A 12,007-nucleotide genomic window follows, 5' to 3' on the forward strand; every position below is an offset into this window, starting at 1 on the left:
GTTGACATCCTATTCGTTTTTTTCCGATAAATCCGTGCACCAATAGAAAAATCAAACACAACTGGGAAATGATCGGAGCCCCATGAGTCGTCTTCTTGTGCATAACTTATTTTATGAACCATTTTCCTGGAACAAAACATTAAATCTAAATTGGACGGTCGTACACCTCCTTCCCCTATTCTGGTTTTAGTGTCATTATTAACCACAAAAAAATCCATTTCTTCAATCACTTCCCTTAAATTATCGCCATTTCGATCCGTATCGTCACAATTCCATGCCGTGTTATGCGCGTTAAAATCACCTACAATTACCACATTCTGTTCATTCCGTACAATCTCAAATAAACTTTTCCATACATTTTTGGAAACCGTAGATCCAGGCTTTCTATACACTACGAGTACGACTACCACCCCATCTGGTCCTAAATTTGTTATTCTGATACCTAAACAATCAATACCATTATTCAAAACCTTGATATTTTCTATTTCCTTCACCTTGTACTGCTTATGAACGAAGATTCCAACCCCTCCATTTCCTCTATCCGTCCTTCGTAAAACACTTTTTAGTATACTCGTATATCCCTTAACTTTAAAATGATCATTCGGTCTAAATTTCGTTTCTGTAATTATGGATACGTCATACTCTTGTATCCTTTTCCACATCTCCTCCTTTTTATTACCTAGACCGCGAGCATTCCATAACATTAACTTTACATTCATTATAACTGAAACTAATAAAATTCATCATCAGTCCCAGCATTTCTATCACCCACCCCGTCCTCCATCAAATCTTTATATTAGGTTGTTCATTAAGTTCTGCGGTTTTCTCGATAGATAGCGTTTATCCATTGAAAAAGATAGCATGCATCGCCTGAACCGCGGATTGCCGCATACTCCGTGACAGGTTAGACAACGCTTGACATTTCGCCAGAGTCTTTGTTGTGTTTTGACGTGTTGTGTGTACGCGCTATTCATTGAAAATGGAAAATCAAAAGGTGCATTTTCGGCACATTTTGCTATTTTTCTTCCGCAAAGGAGTAAAAGCGACGGACGCACAACGTGAGATATGTGGCGTGTACAGGGACTCGGCCATAAGCGCTGACACTTGTCAGCGTTGGTTTGCGCGCTTTCGTTCCGGAGATGTGAACGTCTCCGATGCTGCTCGCTCCGGTCGTCCATCCACCACTGACGACGACCAAATCGTGGCCGCAATCAAAGCAGACCGACACCTGACGACGCGGGAGATCGCGGAGTGCTTCGACATCGCCCATACAATGGTTGCGCAGCGATTAAAACTGCTTGGGATGTCGAAAAAAGCAGATGTTTGGGTCCCTCACGAGCTCATCGAAAAGAACATTTTGGACCGCGTCATGATCTGTGAATCCCTGCTGAAATGGAACTCGCTGGAGGCCTTTCTCAAACGGGTGGTCACGGGAGATGAAAAATGGGTGGTATATAACAACATTCGACGCAAGCGGTCATGGTGCGGTCCGGGTGAGTCGTCACAATCGGTTGCCAAAGCGGATTTGCATCCGAAGAAAGTGATGCTGAGTGTGTGGTGGGATTGGCGAGGCGTCCTGTACTTCGAGCTGCTTCCGCGCGGTCAGACCATCGACGCCGAGAAGCATTGCGCTCAGTTAGAAAAATTGAAGCAGGCAGTGGCGGAGAAGCGGCCGGAATTGGCGAACAGGAAGGGCGTTGTCTTCCACCACGACAACGCCAAACCACACATTGCTTTGGTGACCAAGAAGAAGTTGAAGTGCTTTGGCTGGGAAGTCATGCAGCACCCACCGTACTCCCCAGACCTTGCGCCGTCGGATTACCATCTGTTCCGGTCACTCCAAAACAATCTCGACGGGCAGCGCTTTAATTCTGTGGACGATATTCAAACGTACTTGAAGAACTTTTTCGCGCAGAAGTCGCGCGACTTCTACAAACGCGGCATTATGTCCCTTCCAGAACGTTGGCAGAAGGTGGTCGATCAAGATGGACAATACATTCTAGATTGAATAAATGTGTAAGTACAATAGATTTATGTTTTAATTTAGGGCAAAAAACCGCAGAACTTAATGAACAACCTAATATAACACGACGGTTCTCCTTCCGTCAATAAGCACACGTAGCAACTGTTCCAAATAACTAATTATATGTTCTATTCTAATCTCCTGACACTCACTATCCCGATTTCTCCTATGTTCCCTTATCTCTTTCTTTTCCTTATCCCCTTTATGTCCATCAATACCTATCCCTCTCAATTCATTTCTGCTACCATCTTCTCTAATCATCCAGTCTTTTTCTTTGCAACTATACCGCCTTGACTCTTTTTCCGGTATGACTGCTTTTTGCCGTTGAACCTGCGCTCTTTCTCTATCACTATCCTCTTCCTCACTAAACCACCGACTACCCACTTTCCTGTCACAATTATTTTGATTCAATTCCTTCCCTAAAATCTTTGCATAGCCCTCCTTTTTCCTTCCTTCTTCCCTAACGTCAACCATCTCTTTCCCTCCTATTATTTTATAACGATCTGTTTGCAATTCCGGCCATTTTTCCTTATTATAATTCATTTGTGTTCTTCCTCTATCACCTATTCTGATTTGCATAGCCTCTTGTATAGAACTATTGCGTTCTGCCATTAACTTTTTAATCTCAAAATTAACCTTATATTCTGCACAAAATCTACTTGTTGGCCTATGACCCTCTCCACAATTATTACATTGTAACTTCTTATCACACTTACCGTGAAACACATCTCCACAGTTTATGTACTTTTTCTGTGCTCTACAATGCAATTGTATGTGTCCATACTTAAAGCATTTATAACATTGCTTTACTGCTTCTATAAACGGTCGAACCCACAGCTTCAACAAACCTCCATATGCTTGTATGTCTTCCTGTCTAGCATTTCCTTTCCACGTTACAATAACCATGTGTGTACATTTTACTGTATATTTTCTTGTTGTCGGATCGAAATATCGTTTTTTCATTCTCTCTACCTTCTCGATTCCTCTTTTATCATCTATTGCATCAACTAATTCATGCAAAGACATTCCTACATCCCATCCTGTTATAACCTCTTTACTTTTCGTCACTCTTCTAGGAATACTATAAATTATTGCATGATCCTTAGCACTAATATTTTGATCTAAGCATTTATTCGCACTTATAATGTCCTTAAACACTACTTCAGTCTTGTTAAACCCTATGGACTTGGTTCGTAATACTTTACCGCCCAATTTATGAACAGCCGACGCTACTTTAACCGTATTCCCTTCTTTTGTTCTAACCTTAAATTCGTTCTTAATACTAGCTACTACTAAAATATCACCTTTGTGCGAGCTTTGAAATCTCGATTCTTCCATATTCTTTCCTTTACTATCTTTATATTTCAGATCATCTTCTGCATTCTTTATTTCTATAAATGCTTCTCCTACCTTTACCATGGCATCATAAATTTGCTCACGAACTCTTGGTTCCACCGGCTCATTATCTCTATTACTCACGCCTATAATGTCCCTAATTTCATGTTCGCTCATGACTTCGGATGCCTGTTCCTTGACTTCATGCTCAACATCCATATCTTGCAACATACTAAATCTATTTTTCACCTCTACACTCCGCTTCTGTTCGTCTATACCGACCTTACGCTTCTTGACACTTCTTTTTACTCACTTACTTGCTCTTTTGCCCTTGGCACCGAAATTCCTCGCTTGTACCCGCATTGTCCTCATCTCTCCCCCTCTCTCCATCTTTCGCTAACTGAACCATCGCACTTTCATTGCCACGCAATACTTTACCGCGTCCCCTTCTCCCCCTCCCCCATCTCTGGCCTCTTGGCCATCGCAAACTCTTATTATATCCGATCTGTCCCCGCAATATGGTTCTTCCCGAATACCACAGAATAAGACGACGACTGCACTACCTACCAGCTCGTATACGGACGCCAAAACACAAATCTCTTTCTCAAAACGCTTTCAAAGCACAGAGCACCAATTTACGCAGCTATCCAACGTTCGGCCATCTTGGCATCCCGTGAATAAGTATGTGATGTGCGTACGTGGTGTGTGTGCGTGCGTGTGTGCGTGTGCGTGCGTGCGTGCGTGGGTGCGTGCGTGGGTGCGTGCGTGCGTGGGTGCGTGCGTGCGTGTGTGCGTGTGTGCGTGCGTGCGTGTGTGTGTGTGTGAGAGAGAGAGAAAGCGAAATAAGTGAAGTGAATAATTGAATGATAACAATATTATACAATTCGCAGCGAGGTTAAGTTACAGGTGAGCTTAAGTAAAATTTAAATGTACTAGTGGACTTAGTTTTACAAAAAGGATTTTAAAACCAGGTAATTTTTTAATATAAATTATCTTATATGCTTCATTTTCCTGTTTGTTACTTCATCACAGGCACATATCACTTTATTATTATTATCACTTTCATGACTAATTATTTCTGTTAAGTTTCACGATTTGTATCTATCTACGATGCTTTTATTCCGATAATTAAAAAACCAAAGTGGTACTTTGACTGTTTGGTTTTTTCGAGTATAGATGTATTGATTAATAGTATAGATGTTAAAAGTTGCGTTTAACGGACACATGGAGTGTATCGAGAATTCCCATACGTCGCAGGAAGCCGAACGACGTTTTGTAGCATTCATCTAATGCATACATTGTCGAGTTGATAGTGACGATTTAGCCGTTATTCAACGATACATAAGGTTCCAGTGCAAACAGTCAGACTGCCGGGTATGCGGTGTGGGAAGATCTGGTTAATTACTCATCCCCATCCAGTCAGGCAGGGCAGGCAGGCTTCAGTGTGTTCCACCCACTGTTATCCTCAAGCCTTTCCCGTCCAAGCCCTGATGGATCACCCAGCCAGCCCGCCACCCACAGAATGGCCAACGACCGATATTTCGACTCACAGAACTGTCATTGAATCATATAATAAATGCGAGAACAGAATCCCCTCGCTGAACTCGCAAAATAAAATGTCTGACATGTTGCAAAATCGCACTACTTAAGATTAAACCTATCTTTATTTCTTATTTTTCTTCTAATTCTTTATATTAAACAATGCTACTCACAAATAAAAAATTTTCCAATTTATCGTTAGATTATGTTGCTTGAAAATGTTTTATTCATCGTTAAGCCCTGTTAACAAATAAAGTTACATTTGGCCCAGCACTGAGTTTTATTCGATTTAATTAGCTCACTTTTTAAATAAAAATAGTACAGATAATATTTATTGTATGAGGTTTACGCAGTGAAAAGACGCAGGTTTGCAGTTAGCACTTTATACAGGGTGTCTCGCATAAGTTGTCCAATCGCTCTGCTGCATGTAGATCTCGTTAAGGTGAACCAAAAAGTCTTATATCATTTTGCAATTAACCCCATACATTTCGAGTAATTAAGTAAAGAAAGTTCACTAATTTAGCGGACGCGATTGGCTGCGAGGAAAGTAGGCGTGAATAACGTAACAAACAGCTAGCCACGTGCGCGACGCGATGGCAGCGAGTATCGGATTACAGCGGCAGGCGAGACGACGCATGGACAAGAATTGCTCAGTGTCTCATTCACGCGCACGTGTTGAAAGTCTCTTTTTTATTTGATTTTTAATGTGCCACTAGCCACTAGACGTTTCTCGGCTTTTTTTGGCACCCTGTACAATTACCACACTACGAAATCTACCTGAAATAAAAGTAGTGCATTATTTCTATCATACGATCTTACCGATGTCCTTCAGAAAAGACCATAATGCCATCAACGAATCTATATCTATGTCTTTTAACCATTTTTCTATATCATATGGATAACGAGTATTATAAGTTTCCAACAATCTATAAAATTTGGCCCTTGCATCGTCAAATTGCACGCAACCAAATGCCACGTGCGTTATTGTCTGTTCCCTTGCTCCGTATTCGCACATAAAACTATTTATAATGCCTTTTCTTGCCAATGATTCATTTACGTTATAGTGCCCAGAGCGTAATCTATTCACTAACGTTACAAAACCTCAAGGATAATTTGTATTAAAAAACCAGGGTTTTTTCTTTTCCCTTGTAAAGTATCTCGTAAAGTACATTTTTCCTTTGTATCTTCCCTCACTTTCAATTCTATCGACTGTTCTTTCTAACATTTCTTTCGTATATTCTGCTATTCAATCCTGATAAGGAACTTTTATTCTACAATCCGAATCTTCCTCTGTCACCTCTTTTGCTAATTTATCTGCCATTTCATTTCCTTGTATACCTTTATGTCCTGGTATCAAACCTATAACTAACTTACGGTTCTGAATCGCTTCTCTTTCTTGTTGTTTATGTTGAGGATTACGGTGGATTCTCGAAAAGAAATATGTTGTTTAAAGAATACTTTCGCTTTATTCGCAATTACAACGTGTCTCGGTCACATACGAGCTTGACTCGACGAAAGACTAATAGACAGTGAGTGAGGAGCAGTGCGCGAACCAAAATATATAAAAACAGGAAATGAGAATATTTGTCGCGCTACTGCCACTCGTCATATTATGATAGGCTGAGGATATACATGACAGGCAACTTAATAAACTCAAATTAATCAAAAACAAAAGCACGCAACATCCTCAACAGTTTATAATGATCAAAAATTCTATGTCTGATTCTCGTAATAAATACATTTTCATATACATTTATCCTGTTATTTTTTAAACCCTCACACACACTTTTTGAGTCTGTTAAAATTAAAATGTCTTTATCTCGCTCTGATTCTATTATTAATCTTAAAGCCTATTTTATGGCTACTGCCTCTGTCATAAAGATTTACTGTTGATGCTCATCGAAAAACCTATATTTCCGACTCTTCTCTGGCTACCCCGATTCCTACACTTTTTTTGTCCGTTTGCTTTGATCCATCCGTATAAATAACTACAAAGTTATCGTTCATCTCGTATTTATCCTGAAAAAGTTGCAAAAGCTTCCCGTCGGTCCATTTTTTTTGCTCTCTCCTCTCCTATTTCCATTTCTACCAAAACTTTACAAGTTAAGGTCCAATAGTTTCGTATACCTCGAATTTTTCCTTCCATTCTATGTCGTTCTTATTTCTTTTAATACATCTCCACACTTCTACTATTATAGTTCGTGTTCTATGCGGATTTAAAAATCGAAACCTACTATGCAATATTTCTAGTCTATTCATCAGTCCGATTAGTTCTTTGTTTTTGAACATCGCTATTTTCGTCCAAAAATTCCTTGCTAATAGACTAGCACGTTCTTCTATCTTCATTAGTCTAGCCTCTCCTACCATAACATTACACGGAGTGGAGTTCCTATATCCTAGCGCGATTCTTATTCCCTTATATTGGATTCGTTCTATTTTTAGTTTCTCTCCTTCATTCTTAGGAAAGAATATAAACAGTCCATAATCTAGAAGAGACCTTACGTACGCTTTGTACATCAACAAAGATGTATTGGTTTCCATACCCCAACTCATCCTACTGATATATCTTAATAGACTGCAACCTCGCATAGCTTTTCCTCTAACTTATTTTACTTGATCCTTAAATGATAATTTGTTATCAAACGTAATTCCTAAAAACTTTGCCTTTTTCACATAATTTATTCTTTTGTCTTTTACAATTATATAAAGCTATTCGTTTTGATATTACCTTTTTTATTAAATTCTATAATTTGCGTTTTGGACGGCTTTATATTTAGACCTAACTCGACTAAATTTTTATTTAGGATTTTAATTCCCTCCTCTATTTCATTTTCTATTTCCGCGATAAATCTTCCTGTAATAAATATTGCTAGGTCCTCAGCGTATTTTAAACATTTTATCCTATAACTCAATTTTTTGCAATATTTTTAGTGTAAATCGCGAAGAGACCTGAATTTAGCACCCTACCTTGCGTTAACCCTTTATTGATCAGTCTTCTTTCTGTCCTTTCTTCGTCTACAATAAAAATTGTGTCTCTATTTTTCATCCATTCTTGAATATATTTAATTATTTTAACTGGACATCCCTCTTCTATCAAGATTTCCACAAGAATGTTCCCTCTTACATTATCGTATGCCGAAGATATATCTAAAAACGCTGCTATGGTGCTTTTTTCCGCACAGTACAGCCTCTTTCATTATATTAACTATTTTGTTATATTTTCCTTCTATTCCTACATTTAAACAATTCTTCTTCTTCTAGAAGACTCTCGCGTCTCAAAATTTCTGATTCGTATGTTCCCAATCAGTTCTTTGTTGAGATTCTATTCGTTTTTTTTCCGATAAGTTTCCATACTTATCGAGAAATCAAATACTACCGGGAAGTGATCTGACTCCCACGAGTCCTTTTCTTGCGCATAATTGACTCTATTAAATAATTTCCTAGAGCAGAACATTAAATCTAAATTGGATGGTTGTGTTCCTCAGTAGGTATACTAGGAGAGTTCTAACTCAGGAGCTCCGAGGGGAGCGCGGGGCGAGGGGAATCTCCAGGATGAGGGGTATGACGTCACGCGGGACGAAAGGCATGGTGGTGGGGATACCGGGCCTGGGGCGAAGAGCATGGTGGGGGGGGTAGTTCTATGATTTATGCATAGACTTATAGAGATAGATCGGCCCTCACCGTAGAAAGCAGCGCGGCAACATCACGGTGCAGACAATAGCCTGTGGAGTAGACCCCTCCTTCTCTTTTAACGCTGGTGCGAGAAGGAGGGGTCTATTCCACAGGCTATTGTCTGCATCGTGATGTTGCCGCGCTGCTTTCTACGGTGAGAGCCGGTCTATCTCTATAAGTCTATGGATTAATGATGCTGCAGCATTTTTGCTATCATACTTTTTCCTATTATATTACTTTTATTCTAGGAATGAGCCGATTATTTAATAAATAAAAAATATGTTTACGTTGTTAAAGACTTTTTAGCGCCGATACCCGGCTGCTGGAATGAATGGATTATATTATATCTTAACAATATCTTATTGTACATGTTCTTATATGACTCCATCCTTTCAGAAAATTGTTTAGTCTGATGTATGTTATTATGACGTCATACAGGGTCCAGTAGGCGCCTGTCCGGCGACTGACTCACGAGAAAACTATTTGTAAATCATAAACTTTCTTTCGGAAAATTTTTTATTCAGATGTACGTTAATATGACATCATACAGGAACCGACGCCTCGTAGGCGCGTCGTAGACGCATTCAGGCACGTACTCGATTGCATGAAAAATATTTTTTAAATCATAAACTTTCTTTCGGAAAAAATCAAAGGCATATAGACTCACTCGCTGCAACCGACGCTGAGTGTCAGAAGACGAGCTAACATAAAGGATACCGCCCTAGTCCACAAAGGCCGCGGCCTTCGATTGCACTGCAGCCTAAGTGCAACAAATACCTACAAATTCTTTCTGACTTTATTACTTACGTTCCTTCGTGTTCCCAAAAATTAACAACAAATCCCCTCCTCACCAAGTCCCATCTCTCAAAATTTGAAACCAATCGCTTTTTGCACAAAGTCTCCACCCAGTCAGCATCGTTGGGAACATGAGTTCTTTAAGTTGTCATTCTAAGAGACATCTTTGAAATGAGCTCTTTATGTTGTCTATTTGTAGAGATGTCTAATAAGAGAACTCGCAATGTTATCCTTAGAAAGAAATATAAAAGATATCATGGAAACGAGGTCATAATGTGTTCTCAGTATAGTCGATAACCTCGGTATATTATAGCTAGATTTGATAACCTGCAAAACTGTTATTGTGAATGTCAGAATGTCTTTCCGCAAAGATTTTAAAAGCCTGTCAGCAAGTCAAAAAACCAGAAGACTCCGTAAAGTTTGTGAGTTGCATGATCATGCATGTTGGAAATAGTAATTTTGGCGCCTTCTTACGGTCTTGTCTATTCTCTGATTGTGTGGAAACATGCCTTAATTAAATCGGTATATATGCTTGCGTAGCGCGGCGAAGGCTCTCTCTCCCTTTAGGTAGGCCGGTCGCGGGTGAGCTCACCGATACAGAAAGCGTGTAAAAGATAAGTAAACCTTTTTTGTTAGATATTATAAGTTCATGTATGCGTAACAAGGAGAGAGCATATTAGTTTGTATTCAGTATTATATTTGTTTATTTAGAATTGTTTATTTGAAAAAGCGAGAACATTTGATTTGTCAAGAGCACGTGGCACACAGAGCGTATTGTGCTATTTTCTATATTTGCGTTTCAATATATTTCTTTTTTGTTGCTATTGCGTGTAATCTTTGCGTAAAATTATATTGAATTTCAACAATGCAACTCAAAGTGAAAATATTGAAGTTGTTCAAAGTAAAGTTGCTCAAAGTGAAAATATTGAAAATAACCATGTGCAAGCACATCCAGAAACACAAATCAGACTCGGCAAGAAAAATATAATGTGTGTTCCAATGTTATTCTGATATGGAATCATCAGAGTCGGATAGTGATAATCGAGAAAATTGTGATGTAAATATTCTAAGACGCCAGGAAAGTATTAACTTTAACGAGCAATTAAGTCAATAGATATGTGAATACAACATTTCTCATGCAGCAGCTGGTGCACTACTGCAATTATTAAAAAATGTTAATGGAGAAGACGTGAAAAATCTTCCACTTGATCCTAAGACATTGCTGAAGACTCCAAAAAATATTATTGTGCGTGATGTTCCTCCTGGAGAATATGTTCATTATGGACTCAAAAATGCCATTTTAGATCTGTTAAAAACTGTTGAGCCAAATTTTTAAGAAAAAATAAATAATTATACGTTATATCCTACACTTATTTTATAGAAAATATTCCACAGAAATAATTAATAACAGCTAGGGCAGCGATCACTTAACTGTTCCGCTAAAGAAGAAACGCGAAAAGTGTCATTGATAAATTCCATATATATTAATGAAACTTATCACGTTTCCTCTCTAAGAGAACAGTTAAGTGATCGCTGCCCTGTTATTAATAACATTATTTCGGTCACTGTCCACCTCCTAATATAAAGGCTTTTGTGACATCTATTACATGTCACTTTGAAGAGCTCTTTGCGACATCATTTCTATGATGTCTTCATTTCCTCTAAAATCGACGCATTGGGCAACGTTATGATATCATTATGATATCTTTTTGATGATATTGTAAGACATCATACTCTCAAATATAACCTCTTTAAGAGCTCATTATGTTATCGTTTTGCTGGCTGGGCACCCTCACCCCTGGCGAATCACTTTGTGCGATGTCCTCCCATCTAAAAAATGAGAAAAAACCTTCCTCTTTCCAAGATATTTTCAATATATGTAATACGAGACGCATTTCGAGATTTCGTGTTTTCGCTGAAAGAGCCTCTGTGAAAAAAGTAAAAAAATACTGTTCTAAATATAAATTATACTATTATACTATTTTTCCACACCCATTTCCTGTTTTCCTCACACGAGTGCAAGCATCCTCTATGCGGCATTCGAAGTATTAGCCTTTAAGTGAAGCTGCAGTCGTCTGTATTACTAACGGAATGAATGACATTTTTTAAAAAAATCTTTTTATCAGTAAAAGTGAATGAAAAAGTCCTTTTCCACGAATAAAGTAGAAACAGTAACGCAATGGTGGCCACTGGACTTAATGTTAAAAACGGAAAACAGTTCGAAAATTATAGTTTTGTTATCGGCCTTCTACCCTCATCTCGTACAATAATTTGCTTAATGTAAAAGTTATGAAAATTGTAGTTTTTATCTTTAGCATGCAAAGGAACGGAAGAGGCGATGGAGGTAGAGATTAAAATTGTTTTTTATATAATTCTTTTATTTTTATATAAATTTGTGTGTGTGTGTGTGTGTGTGTGTGTGTGTGTGTGTGTGTGTATTTTGATATACATGTTTTTTTATTTTTATGTACATTTTTCATTTTCTTCCTTTCCATTTCGCTTTATCGGTGGTGAAAGAGACCTGCGGTGAAAGAGACCTGCGGCGGCAATCCTTCTGTAACATAAATAAATAAATAAATAAATATTATGATTATCATATTGTACATACTGTTATTATCATGTTATACATAAATGATATCGTAC

The 12,007-nt window shown here is 38.4% G+C and overlaps 1 long non-coding RNA gene across 1 annotated transcript; it reads left to right on the top strand.

Annotated features, from left to right (window-relative positions):
• The first annotated feature begins 4,789 nt into the window (after positions 1 to 4,789).
• On the top strand, positions 4,790 to 11,193 carry LOC113561662. The gene is made up of 2 exons (XR_003406351.1): positions 4,790 to 10,421; positions 10,507 to 11,193. It is a non-coding gene; the product is annotated as an uncharacterized LOC113561662 (long non-coding RNA).
• The last annotated feature ends 814 nt before the right edge of the window (positions 11,194 to 12,007 follow it).

The sequence above is a fragment of the Ooceraea biroi genome, chromosome 3 (assembly GCF_003672135.1).
Source record: "Ooceraea biroi isolate clonal line C1 chromosome 3, Obir_v5.4, whole genome shotgun sequence".
NCBI classification, from domain to species: domain Eukaryota; kingdom Metazoa; phylum Arthropoda; class Insecta; order Hymenoptera; family Formicidae; genus Ooceraea; species Ooceraea biroi.